The following is a 13,910-nucleotide window of genomic DNA, read 5'->3' as shown; positions in this document are numbered from 1 at the left end:
CTGTACATTCATCTCTTTCATGGCCATTAGATATTGTTGTAATCTTAAAATAATCCTCAAAGACAAAGCATTCATATAATCCTCAATATTTATGTAACTGAATTTTTTGGGTAAAAAATAATCAATGAAAATCAATCTAGATGAAGCTCTTTTCACTACTACATACTGAAGTATTTTAAAGGAAAACCAAATGAACATGTACCAACTTTACAATTCCAAAGAGTCTGCCTGTAGGCTCTGATTTCATAGCACTTTGTTGCTCAGAGGGAATCTTAATTTATTTTCTTAAATACAAGTAAAGCCTTTTAAGCCAAAGCAGGAGTATTAAATGAAATTCTTCATAAAATGAACTCTTGCCATTTGAATGCTTATACCATAAGATATGGCTCTACTAAATCCAGTATGTATTTGTGTCTGCTTCTGGACTCACTATCCTCATTTATTATCCATCTGTTCACATACACAGCAAAATCATACTCTTCTAATTACTGTAACTTGGTAATATGCTTTACTATTACGTAGAGTTAGTCCTCACTCAATACTTCTCTTTTTCTAGAATATTTTTGTTTTATTCCTACATGTTTATTTTTCCAGATGAACTTTAGAAACACTTTTGCTTAGTTATTAAAAATATCTACTGGTATTTTATTAAAATTTCATAAGATCTATAATTACTTTCTAGTGAATTGATTTCATTTTGATATTGAGTCTTACAAGACAAGAACAAGTTATGCTCTTTCATTTATTCACATCTTATTTTTGGTACCTTCACAGAATTTAACAACTTCATATAATATAATCTTGTAAATTTCTTCTTAAGTTTATTTCTAGGTCTTTAATTCTTTTAGCTTCTGCTTTAACAGGATCTTTTCTAACTGGTTTATTTTTTTGTATACAGAGTGACCATTATCCTTTGTATGTTAATTTTGTGTGAAGTTAGTTGAATTATGCTATTTTTTCTTTTTATAGATTTTCAATAAATTGTTCCTAAGTTTTCCAGTTATATAATCATACAAGTTTAAAATTGATTTACCACGTTTGGGATTAGCACAGCAAGGTGATATTTATGTATTGAGATTTTTCTTTTTTATCAGTAATGGATTTGGGATTGTATCAAATGCCTCCTTTTTGTCTATGCAGATAATGGTATGATTTTTCTCCTTTGACTTATTACTATGGTCGTTTATATCAAGAGGTTTCTATCACAAAACATTATTAATTTCTTTGAGTTACCTCCACTTAGATACAGTCCTTAGATTTATTCTTTCAGTGTGCTGTGTGTTCTATTTACTGATGTTATATTTAGGATTATTGCATTGATATTTCATAAGTAACACTGGCCTGTAGATTTTTGTGTGTGCTTTCAGTATCAATATTATACTAGCTTCTCAAAAATTTTCTGAAATAGTTTAAAGAGTACTGTAATTACATATGTAAGACATTGATATAATCACTCCTGAAAATCTAGGTACTTAATGGTTCTCTAATTTAGTGTTCGTTATCAATTTTTTTCATTTATCTCCTAGTTGGCTAAAATTCAGCTTCTAGTAGGTTTTTATTCAAGAAAAAGTAATTTTTCTTCTTCAATTTTTGCACATTTGGCTTTTTTGTCATGTGCTGGAGACTGGTAGCTGCTTATTCAAGTCTATTATTTCTGTTTTTTGGTACACATTTCACATTTCCCAGCCTGCCTTGACGTCTGAGTTCTAGATAAAGGGATGTGAATAGAACTGATGTGTACCTACTTTAGGCCTACCTCATTAAGACCCAGGTACCATTCTGAGGACTTGGGATAAGGCAGTCCAAAAAGACCATCTCCCTGCTCTCTTGAGGCTTGTATTGAAATTGAGGGAACATGAAGTGAAGAGAAGGAAAATCTGGGCAGAAAAAATTAATATGATTGAAACCCGGGAGTGTGAACTGTAGGCAACAATTAAGAGAGAGCATGTATATTGGTGTGACCAGAACATAAATGATACATGTAGTGCTGGGTGGGGTGGTAAGAAATGAAGCTGATGAGGTGAGCAAGGATCAGATCGTGCAAGGCCAGGCAAAGGGGTTGAGTGTTAACAGTGAAGTCATATTCAGGTGTGTTGTGTCAGTCAAGTCACCCTGATAATTTTCCAGAGAATGGAACAGACTGGTGCTGGACAGGAACCTGGATGACAAGTTAGCAAGTGTCCTAGAAAGAGATGCTGAGGGTAGGAGGGCAGGGCTGAGAGGAGGGACTGTTAATGAGGTAGAGTCAATAAACCCTTGTTACTGGTCAGATGTGGAAGATAGAGGAGGGCTGAGAGAGAGTGCCAAGTTTTTAGTGAGGATGGATAGCGGTGCCATCCCCTTGGACAGTGTACAGGGCAGAGAGTGAGTTTTATCCACATTCTAATCTACAGGATTGATAACATTTTAACTTGATCAGTATCCATCAGTTAGATTGCTGCTTATCTAAAATTTACAGGAAAATTCTTGATGACATCTCTGATTAGTGTTGGGCTTTTTCACCATAAATGGTCAATTCATATGAAAATTTTTGATTTTTTTCTCTTGCCACTTAGGCAAAATTGAGATAAAAGTTATAGGTTTAATTTGCTTGCTTATTAAATTTTTTCAAATTATTGTTATACCTTACTTGAATGAGGTTTCACATTTATGTTTACAAATATCTGTATTATTTACTGACAAGCAGAATTCAATAAGCATGATTTCTATGTGGACAGTTTATTCACAGATTTCTTTAGAATTTAATAAAAGGTGTCACAGTTGCCAATATAAAGTGTTTTCTCTTTTCTTTTACTGTCTTTTCACACTTTTTACTACAGGCTGCTATCATTCTTATAGGAAATGAATAGCTATGAATCATAAGTATAACAGCTCAGCATAACAGTAATTGGCATTTCAAAGAGGTACCTGTCAAAGGTAAATTAAGACATATGTCCCAATGATATTTTAGTATTTATAAATTTTAGTGAAGCAAGTTTTTAAGATCTAGGGAAGATTTTCTATGAAGTCTCCCTGGATTTGACTCATAGGTTAATAATTTGAGGTTTTCATCTACTGTCTTATAATTAAGTTCAAAAACATACACACAAAGATAAGGGAAGAATAAGTTGCTTCTCCTACACTTTCTATCTCTGAACTTTTCTTATTATTTTTAAAAATTCACTTAGAATTAACCCAAAATGTGGTAACTGAAATACTAAAAGTTATCCATAATGCTAAAATTATATCAATTAAAAATTCTCAGGTTCATGACACTTTGATGCAACATGACTTTTTTTGTTTTTAATGTGTTGTGTTAAAAAATATGTAGAATGTTGTTTTCCATTAATGTTTGTATATGCTTCACATATTTGAAACTACATGAAGTTATTAAAATACTTGTAATTTCATATAGAATTTTACACATTTAAAATATTCTACACAGGTGTTGAGTTTAGATATTTACTGAATTATGTACTAAGCAAGCACTTCTTATTGTGTTTTTTTCCCCCCCAAGTGTAGCTACATTTTTTGAGGATTCCTCAAACTAAATGTTTACTTATCATAGCATAGTTCCATAATTCATAGGTAATCCTTCATGTGTGCTAGGCAAAATAAGTCTTCATTTTCACTAAAACACAATTCTGATTTGGTTGGTGACATTCTTTCCTTGCCAGTTTTTTCATATTTAGGTCTATGAATTTTTTTCCATAACACCATCTGTCTTTTATCTTTGAAACTGCCAGCATTCTTAAGCTAATGTGCAGGAAAGTGAGGCATATTCCAGAAAAAGAATGTGTACTCTAAGATATTTAAACTGAACTATATGGCTAAGGATGTTAAAAGCTGATCTTATACTAGACAGTAGCATTAAAGCAAACTTCCGTTTCCTCATTTTCAATGTCATTCCTCCAATTTTTTTCCTGGGTGCATTACTTTAAAGACTTTTTATTTTGAGATGATTATAGATTTGCATGCAGTTGAAGAAATAATATAAAAAGATCATTACTACATTTCACCTGTTTCCCCTCAATGGTAACATCTTGCAAAACTATAGTACAATATCAAAAATATTGATACAATCCACAAATATTATTCATATTTCCCTGGTGTTATGTATTCATTTGCGTGTGTATATATGCATGTTTTTAGTTCTCTACAATTTTGTCACATGTATAGGTTCCTGTATCTGCCACCATAATCAAGATAGACTTTCTCTGTCACCACGAGGATCCTTTCTGTGTTCTCTTGTAATGGCACCCCCCTCTCAACTGCTGACATTTATTAACCACTAATCTGCTATAATTTCTAAAATTTTGTCATTTCCAAAATGTTATATAAGTGGAATCATAGAGTATATGATTAGCTTTTATCACTTACCCCAATTCCCTAGAGATTCTTCTAGATTGTTGTGTGTATCAATAGTTCATTCCTTTTTATTGCTGAGTAGTATTCCATTGTATGGATGTACCACAGATTGTTCATTCATTCATCCACTGAAAGACACAAAGATTGTTTTTGGTTTTGGGCTATTACAAACAAAGCTGCTATAAATATTTGTTTTAATGGTAACATAATTTTCTCTGTGATAAATACCTAACAGTGCAGTTGCTTGGTTGTAGAATAATTGAATGTTTAGTTTTATAAGAGACTGCCAAATGTTTACCAGAGTGGCTGTACCATTTTTCATCTCTACCAGCAATGTGTGAGTGATCCAGTTTTCCTTCATTTTGTCAGTATTTGGTGGAGTTATTTTTTATTTTAACCATTCAGTTAGGTATGATTGGTGATTTGTGTCTACTTGCTTTTATATCATTGATTTTCTATATATTTTTTGTCTTTGATTTCATTGATTTCTGCCCTTGTCTTTATTATTTCCTTTGTTATGCTTGGTTTGGGTTTGTTTTCTTTTGCTAGTTTTTTGAAGTAAGAATTTATGTTATTGATCTGAGACCTTTCTTCTTTTCTAATATAATCATTTAGTGCTATAAATTTCCCTTTGGAACTGTTTTAGCTGCATTGCCCATATTTTGATGTGTTGTATTTTGATATGTTGTATTTTTATTCAGTTTTATGCATTTTTAAGAATTTCCTTTGAGATTCTTTAAAATTTATTTTATTGAAGTATAGTTGATTTGCAATACTGTGTTAGTTTCTGATATACAACAAAGCAATTCAGATATATATATATATATGTAACTATTTGCATCTGCTAATCCCAAACTCCCATTCCACCCTACCCCCAACCCCTTCCTCTTGGCAACCACTCTGTTCTCTATGTCTGTGAGTCTCTTTCTGTTTTGTAGATAAGTTCATTTGTGTCATATTTTAGATTCTGCATATAAGGGATATCATATATATTTGTCCTTCTCTTTCTGACTTACTTCACTTAGTATGATCATCTCTAGGTTCATCCAAGTTGCTGCAAATGGCATTATTTCATTCTTTTTTATGGCTGAGTGGTATTCCATTGTGTATATATACTACATCTTCTTTATCCATTCATCTGTTCATGGACATTTAGGTGTTTCCGTGTTTTCGTTATTGTGAATAGTGCTGCTATGAACATATGGGTGCATGTATTCTTTCAAATTATAGTTTTGTCTGGATATATGCCCAGCAGTGTGATTTCTGGATCATATGGAAACTCTACTTTTAGTTTTTTAAGGAACCTCTCCATACTGTTTTCCATAGTGGCTGCACTAATTTACATTCCCACTAACTGTGTAGGAGGGTTCCCTTTTCAACCTTTGAGTTTCTTTTATTTGACCCATGGATTATCTAGAAGTGTGTTATTGAATTTCCAAGAGTTTAGAGATTTTCCTGATGTCTTTTTGCTATTAATTTTTCCATTTCATTCAGAGAACTTTATTTGAATTCAATATTTTAAAATTTGTTAAGATTTGTTTTATGAACAGTGACATGGTCTATCTCAGTGAATGTTTCGTAACTACTTGGGGAAAATACATATTCTGCTGTTGTTGGGTGAAGTGTTCTCTATATGTCCACAAGATCCTATTGGTTAACTGTGTTGTACAGTTCTATATCCTGGCTGATTTTCTTTCTAGTAGTTCTGTCATTTACAGGAAGAGAGATGTAAAATCCCTAATCTCCATTTAGCATAATATACATTTTGCTTCTTTACTTATTCATCTGTTATTTTGCCCCCAGAGACTGTCAGCTTCATGAGGGCAGGAATTTGTGTCTATTTCATTCACTCTGTGTCATTTAACAGGCAGTATGCTGAAACCAGTATACTTCTGTACTAAAAGAGCATTAATGCTTACTGCATCTTTGCTTGAGAGAATGTCTCTCATTCAGCTTGGGCTTAGGGCCCAGAACAAACACTAGCTTTGGGTAGGTGTTTAGTAATGTCTGTGGAATGAATAAATGCATTTCCTGGATGATCCATTCCCAGACATTGGGAGGCCTATCAGACATGTTTCTGAAACAGCTTTGAGGATGGAGAGCTTTGATTGGCCCCTGCAAGGTTGGTGTCCTTGCTTGGGAAGCTCTCTGGAGAAGTGGCCATGGCAGGCAGCTTCCCCAAAAGGCAGCAGCTGGCACTTGAGATCTGTCTCTTCTTTTGCTTTGCAAAGTTTTCATGGCACAGCTGAGAATGTTCACAGAATATTACCCAATGTTGTCTAATTACATTTTAAAATTTTGTTCAATTATATTTTAGAGCTTTAGCATCTCATTATGTAGCAATTTGGTTGGTTAGGGGTGAATGGTTGCCGATGATGATTTTGGTCACTTGTATGTGTGTAATAGTTCTTCAGCGTGTGCCAAAGAAAGATTTCAGGGAGTTGAAGGAGCAAAATTATTGTTTTCCTCTTAGAAAACAAAATACTTTACTGTTAGAAGATGCTAAGAGTATCAGGTTAGCAAGAAAAGATTAGCATATGGATAGAAATCAGGCATTCACATCAGACAGACTGGGTTCAAATTCTAGCCCTGTTGCTCAGTAGTTATGCAAACATTAGTTAGTCAGGTAATCTCTCTTTGCTCAATTCCTACTTCTATAAAATTATTTGATATGTGACATTACATAAGAATTGAATGAGTTTAAAATATCTAAAATGGAACCTGTGATAAATTAGAAACTCATCTAAATATTAATTTATTTCATTCCTACCCTATTTTTGACATGTGGAAACGAAGAACTCTCTTCATCTCCCAGAACATTTACACTCTGTGTCCATGTTATAATTTGACATTGTTCATGGTCAAACATATTGTGGGATACAGAGAATCTGGCATTAACAACAATTAATGGATTTTCAAACACTTCTGATGAGAATGAACATGGAAGGGAATGAAGAAAGTAAGCTAAATGTGGGCATATATCCCTGTAAAAGTAGAATAAGTAGTTACAATAGACTATCCTTATTTCCATTTTCTATTACAAGTAGGATATGATCTCAGAATGATCTGTGTCTACTGATTACATGTTACCCATTCAGTTTTCATTATCATATTTCAAGTACCCTTAAAACAAAGTCTGTGTCATACCTATAGTTTCACATTTCCTAGAACATAAAAAGAACTCACTGGATTTTATAGGTAACATTTCCACTTATTTTCATCTTTTGTAGTGCACCAGAGTGTTTTTTTGGAACTTCTAGATGAAGGAAAGAAAGGTTGCCCTGTTAAGTAAACTAAAATATCAATCCATAATTAACCAAGATGAACATATATAATTCTTTATATGAGTCAAGATTTCTCCTAGGAACCATAACCTGATTGAAGGCTAAGCTGTCCAAAGATGTCATTAAAATTGTGAGTCATACAGCACCTTTATTTTGACTACATGATTATGAATCAACACTGATTATAGTTTATTTTTCTCTATGGCATGCTACAAGAACAGTGTGCTGTCTGGGAGATCCAATGGGTTTGATCCTCTTGGAAATTTTATTTCTTATTTAGAAATAATAAAGTTTGCTCTTAATCTTGTTATCTTTGTTATTGTGCTGTGCTCTTGAGGTACAGACAAAATTAGGTTTCTGGGTCTTTAAGGCTAAGGGTTAGGTTATTGCCTAATGCAATTTATTTGGGAAGTCCACTCTGGGAGGCCTCTAGTGAGGTGATATGCTCTGATGAGTAATACTCTAAGCTCATCACTGGCTCTTCTTTCCTACTTGAAACATGCTTACAAAGCAACTTACTTAGAAATTCTTTACACGTTTGAAGAGACAATATGAGTAAAAAAACTAACTAATTAAAAAAGTAAAAGTGTTTCAGATCTGGAAGTGACCTCATATTCTCTTTTATATATACCAATGAAAATACTGTAAAGTCTGAGGTTTGTTTAGAAGAATCCTAAGGTTAACTCAGGAGTCCTCTTTATCTCTAACAGATTATCATTAAGCCTCTGACTGAAGCTGATTATTGCATGAAGTAGACTCTTTATTTTAAAAAAATTTATGTTAAATTTATACATAGTGAAATACATATATCTGAAGCTACAATTAGTGAGGGTTTTCTTGGTAGTTATTACCTTTATTTTTAATATAATTTGTTCAATTATGCTTATATAGTTTATTTTTTTATTGGAGTATAATTGCTTTACAATGTTGTGTTAGTTTCTGCTGTACAATGAAATGAATCAGCTGTATGTATACATATATCCCCTCCATCTTGGATCTGCCTCTCACCACCCCCATCGCAACCATCTATGTTGTCACAGACCACTGAGCTGAGCTTCCTGTGCTTTATATCATGTTCCCACTAGCTATCTGTTTCATGCATGTAGTATATATATGTCAATCCTAATCTCCCAATTAGTCACACCCTCCCCTTCTCCCCTTCTCCCCTTCTCATAGAGAACATGTCTGTTCTCTATGTCTGCATCTCTATTCCTTCCCTGGAAATAGGTTGATATGCACCATTTTTCTAGATTCCACATATATGCGTTAATATACAATATTGTTTTTCTCTTTCTGGCTTACTTCACTCTGTATGGCAGACTCTAGATCCATCCACATCTCTACAAATGACCCAATTTCCTTCCATTTCATAGTTGAGTAATATTCCACCGTATATATTACCACATCTTCTTTATCCATTCATCTGTCTTTGGACATTTAGGTTTTTTCCATGTCCTGGCTATTGTAAATAGTGCTGCAATAAACATTGGGGGAACATGTGTCCTTTTGAATTCTGGTTTTCCCAGGGTATATGCCCAGTAGTGGGATTGCTGGGTCATATGGTAGTACTATTTTTATTTTTTTTCTTTGCTTTTTTATATTGCAGGTTCTTATTAGTCATCAATTTTATACACATCAGTGTATACATGTCAATCCCAATCGCCCAGTTCAGCACACCACCATCACCACCCCACCACGGATTTCCCCCCTTGGTGTCCACATGTTTGTTCTCTACATCTGTGTCTCAACTTCTGCCCTGCAAACCGGTTCATCTGTACCATTTTTCTAGGTCCCACATACAGCATTAATATACGATATTTGTTTTTCTCTTTCTGACTTACTTCACTCTGTATGAGTGAAGATCCATCCACGTCTCAACAAATGATTCAATTTCATTCTTTTTTATATTACCCAGGTGAAAATAAGGCTGGGTAATATAAAAAAGGCTGGGTAATATTCCATTGTATATATGTAACACAACTTCTTTATCCATTCGTCTGTAGATGGGCATTTAGGTTGCTTCCATGATCTGGCTATTGTAAATAGTGCTGCAATGAACATTGTGATGCATGTGTCTTTATGAATTATGGTTTTCTCTGGGTATATGGCCAGTAGTGGGATTGTTGGATGATATGGTAATTCTATTTTATGATTTAAGGAACCTCCATACTATTCTCCATAGTGGCTGTATCAATTTACATTCCCACAAACAGTGCAAGAGGGTTCCCTATTTTCCACACACTATCCAGCATTTGTTGTGTGTAGATTTTCTGATGATGCCCATTCTAACAGGTGTGAGGTGATACCTCATTGTAGTTTTGATTTGCATTTCTCTAATAATTAGTGACGTTGAGCAGCTTTTCATGTGCTTCGTGGCCATCTGTATGTTTTCTTTGGAGAAATGTCTATTTAGGTCTTCTGCCCATTTTTAGATTGAGTTTTTTTTTGTTTTGTTTTGTTTTTTGCGGTACATGGGCCTCTCACTGTTGTGGCCTCTCCCATTGCGGAGCACAGGCTCCAGATGCACAGGCTCAGCAGCCATGGCTCACGGGCCCAGCTGCTCCATGGCATGTGGGATCTTCCCGGACTGGGGCACGAACCCATGTCCCCTGCATCGACAGGTGGACTCTCAACCACTGCACCACCAGGGAAGCCCCAGGTTGTTTGTTTTTTGATACTGAGCTGCATGAGCTGCTTATGAACTTGGGAGATTAATCCTTGGTCAGTTGCTTCATTTGCAAATATTTTCTCCCATTTTGAGTGTTGTTTTTTCCTCTTGTTTATGGTTTCCTTTGCTGTGCAAAAGCATTTAAGTTACATTAGGTCCCATTTGTTTATTTCTGTTTTTATTTCTATTACTCTAGGAGGTGGATCAAAAAAGATCTTGCTGTGATTTATGTCAAAGAGTGTTCTTCCTATGTTTTCCTCTAAGAGTTTTATAGTGTCCGGTCTTACATTTAGGTCTAGAATCCATTTTGAGTTTATTTTTGTGTATGGTGTTAGGGAGTGTTCTAATTTCATTCTTTTACATGTAGCTGCCCAGTTTTCCCAGCACCACTTATTGAAGAGACTGTCTTTTCTCCATTGTATATCTTTGCCTCCTTTGTCATAGATTAGTTGACCATAGGTGCATGGGTTAAACTCTGGGCTTTCTATCTTGTTCCATTGATCTGTGTTTCAGTTTTTGTGCCAGTACCATATTGTCTTGATTACTGTAGCTTTGTAGTATAGTTTGAAGTGAGGGAGTCTGATTCCTCCAGCTCCGTCTTTTCCCTCAAGACTGCTTTGGCTATTCGGGGTCTTCTGTGCCTCCATACAAATTTTAAGATGATTTGTTCTAGTTCTGTAAAAAATGCCATTGGCAATTTGATAGGGATACATTGAATCTGTAGATTGCTTTGAGTAGTATAGTCATTTTCACAATATTGATTCCTCCAATCCAAGAACATAGTATATCTCTCCATCTGTTGGTATCATCTTTAATTACTTTCATCAGTGTCTTATAGTTTTCTGCATACAGGTCTTTTGTTTCCCTAGATAGGTTTATTCCTAGGTATTTTATTCTTTTTGTTGCAATGGCAAATGGGAGTGTTTCCTTAATTTATCTTCCAGATTTTTCATCATTAGTTTATAGGAACGCAAGATATTTCTGTGCATTAATTTTGTATCCTGCAACTTTACCAAATTCATTGATTAGCTCTAGTAGTTTTCTGGTGGCATTTTTGGGATTCTCTATGTATAGTATCATGTCATCTGCAAACAGTTACAGTTTTGCTTCTTCTTTTCCAATTTGTATTCCTTTTATTTCTTTTTCTTCTTTGATTGCTGTGGGTAGGACTTCCAAAACTATGTTGAATAATAGTGGTGAGAGTGGATATCCTTGTCTTTTTTTCTGATCTTAGAGGAAATGCTTTCAGTTTTTCACCATTGAGAATGATGTTTGCAGTGAGTTTGTCATATATGGCCTTTATTATGTTGAGGTAGGTTCCCTGTATGCCCACTTTCTGGAGAGTTTTTTATCATGAATGGGTGTTGAACTTTGTCAAGAGCTTTTTCTGTATCTATTGAGATGATCATATGGTTTTTATTCTTTAATTTGTTGATATGGTATATCACTTTGATTGATTTGCATATATTGATGAATCCTTGCATCCCTGGGATAAATCCCACTTTATCGTGTGTCTGATCCTTTTAATGTGTTGTTGGATTCTGTTTGCTAGTATTTTGTTGAGGATTTTGCATCTATATTCATGAGTAATATTGGTCTGTAATTTTCTTTTTGTAGTATATTTGTCTGGTTTTGGTATCAGGGTGATGGTGGCCTCATAGAATGAGCTTGGGAGTATTCCTTCCTCTGCAGTTTTTGGAACGAGTTTCAGAAGGATGGGTGTTAGCTCTTCTCTAAATGTTTGTAGAACTCACCTGTGAAGCCATCTGATCCTGGACTTTTGTTTGTTGGAAGAATTTTAATCACAGTTTCAATTATATTACTTGTGATTGGTGTATTCATATTTTCTCTTTCTTCCTGGTTCAGTCTTGGAAGGTTATACCTTTCTAAGAATTTGTCCATTTTATTGGCATAGAGTTGCCAGGGTGTCCATTTTATTGGCATAGAGTTGCTTGTAGTAGTCTCCTAGGATGCTTTGTATTTCTGCAGTGTCTGTTGTAACTTCTCCTTTCTCATTTCTAATTTTATTGATTTGGGTCCTGTCCCTCTTTTTCTTGATGAGTCTGGCTAATGGTTTATCAATTTTGTTTATCTTCTCAAAGAACCAACTTTTAGTTTTATTGATGTTTGCTATTGTTTTCTTTGTTTGTATTTCATTTATTTCTGCTCTGATCTTTATGATTTCTTTCCTTCTGCTAACTTTGCGCTTTGTTTGTTCTTTCTCTTGTTCCTTTAGGTGCAAGGTTAGATTGTTTACTTGAGATTTTTCTTGTTTCTTGAGGTAGGCTTGTATAGCTATAAACTTCCCTCTCAAAACTGCTTTTGCTGCATCCCATAGGTTTTGAATCATCATGTTTTCATTGTCTTTTGTCTCTAAGTATGTTTTGATTTCCTCTTTGATTTCTTCAGTGATCTCTTGGTTATTTAGTAACATATTGTTTAGCCTCCATGTGTTCGTGTTTTTTACATTTTTTCCCCTGTAATTCATATCTAATCTCATAGTGTTGTGGTCAGTAAACATGCTTGATATGATTTCAATTTTCTCAAATTTACTGAGGCTTGATTTGTGACCCAAGATGTGATCTATCCTGGAGAATGTTCCATGCACACTTGAGAAGAAAGTGTAATCTGCTGTTTTTGGATAGAATGTCCTATAAATATCAATTAAATCTATCTGGTCTATTGTGTCATTTAAAGCTTCTGTTTCCTTATTTATTTTCATTTTGGATGATCTGTCCATTGGTGTTAAGTGAGATGTTAAAGTCCCCCATTATTTTTGTGTTACTGTCGATTTCCTCTTTTATAGCTGTTAGCATTCTCCTTATGTATTGAGGTGCTCTTATGTTGGGTGCATATATATTTATAATTGTTATATCTGCTTCTTGGATTGATCCCTTGATTATTATGTGGTGTCCTTCCTTGTCTCTTGTAACATTCTTTATTTTAAAGTCTATTTTATCTGATATGAGTATAGCTACTCCAACTTTCTCTTGATTTCCATTTGCATGGAATATCTTTTTCCATCCCCTCACTGTCAGTCTGTCTGTGTACCTAGGTCTGCAATGGGCCTCTTGTAGACAGCGTATATATGGGTCTTGTTTGTGTATCCATTCAGCAAGCCTGTGTCTTTTGGTTGGAACATTTAATACATTCACGTTTAAGGTGATTATTGATATGTATGTTCCTATGACCATTTTCTTAATTTGTTTGGGTTTGTTTTTGTAGATCCTTTTCTTCTCTTGTGTTTCCCACTTAGAAAAGTTCCTTTAGCATTTGTTGTAGAGCTGCTTTGGTGGTGCTGAATTCTCTTAGCTTTTGCTTGTCTGTCAAGTTTTTGATTTCTCCATCGAATCTGAATGAGATCCTTTCTGCGTAGAGTAATCTTGGTTGTAGGTTCTTCCCTTTCATCACTTTAAGTATATCATGCCACCCCCTTCTGGCTTGTAGAGTTTCTGCTGATAAATCAGCTGTTAACCTTATGGAAGTTCCCTTGTGTGTTATTTTTCGTTTTTCCCTTGCTACTTTCAATAATTTTTCTTTGTCTTTAATTTTTGCCAGTTTGATTACTTTGTTTCTTGGCATGTTTCTCCTTGGGTTTATCCTGTATGGGA

The sequence above is a fragment of the Leucopleurus acutus genome (genome assembly GCF_964270905.1).
Source record: "Leucopleurus acutus genome assembly, chromosome: 8".
NCBI classification, from domain to species: domain Eukaryota; kingdom Metazoa; phylum Chordata; class Mammalia; order Artiodactyla; family Delphinidae; genus Leucopleurus; species Leucopleurus acutus.
This window is presented reverse-complemented; position numbering follows the sequence as displayed.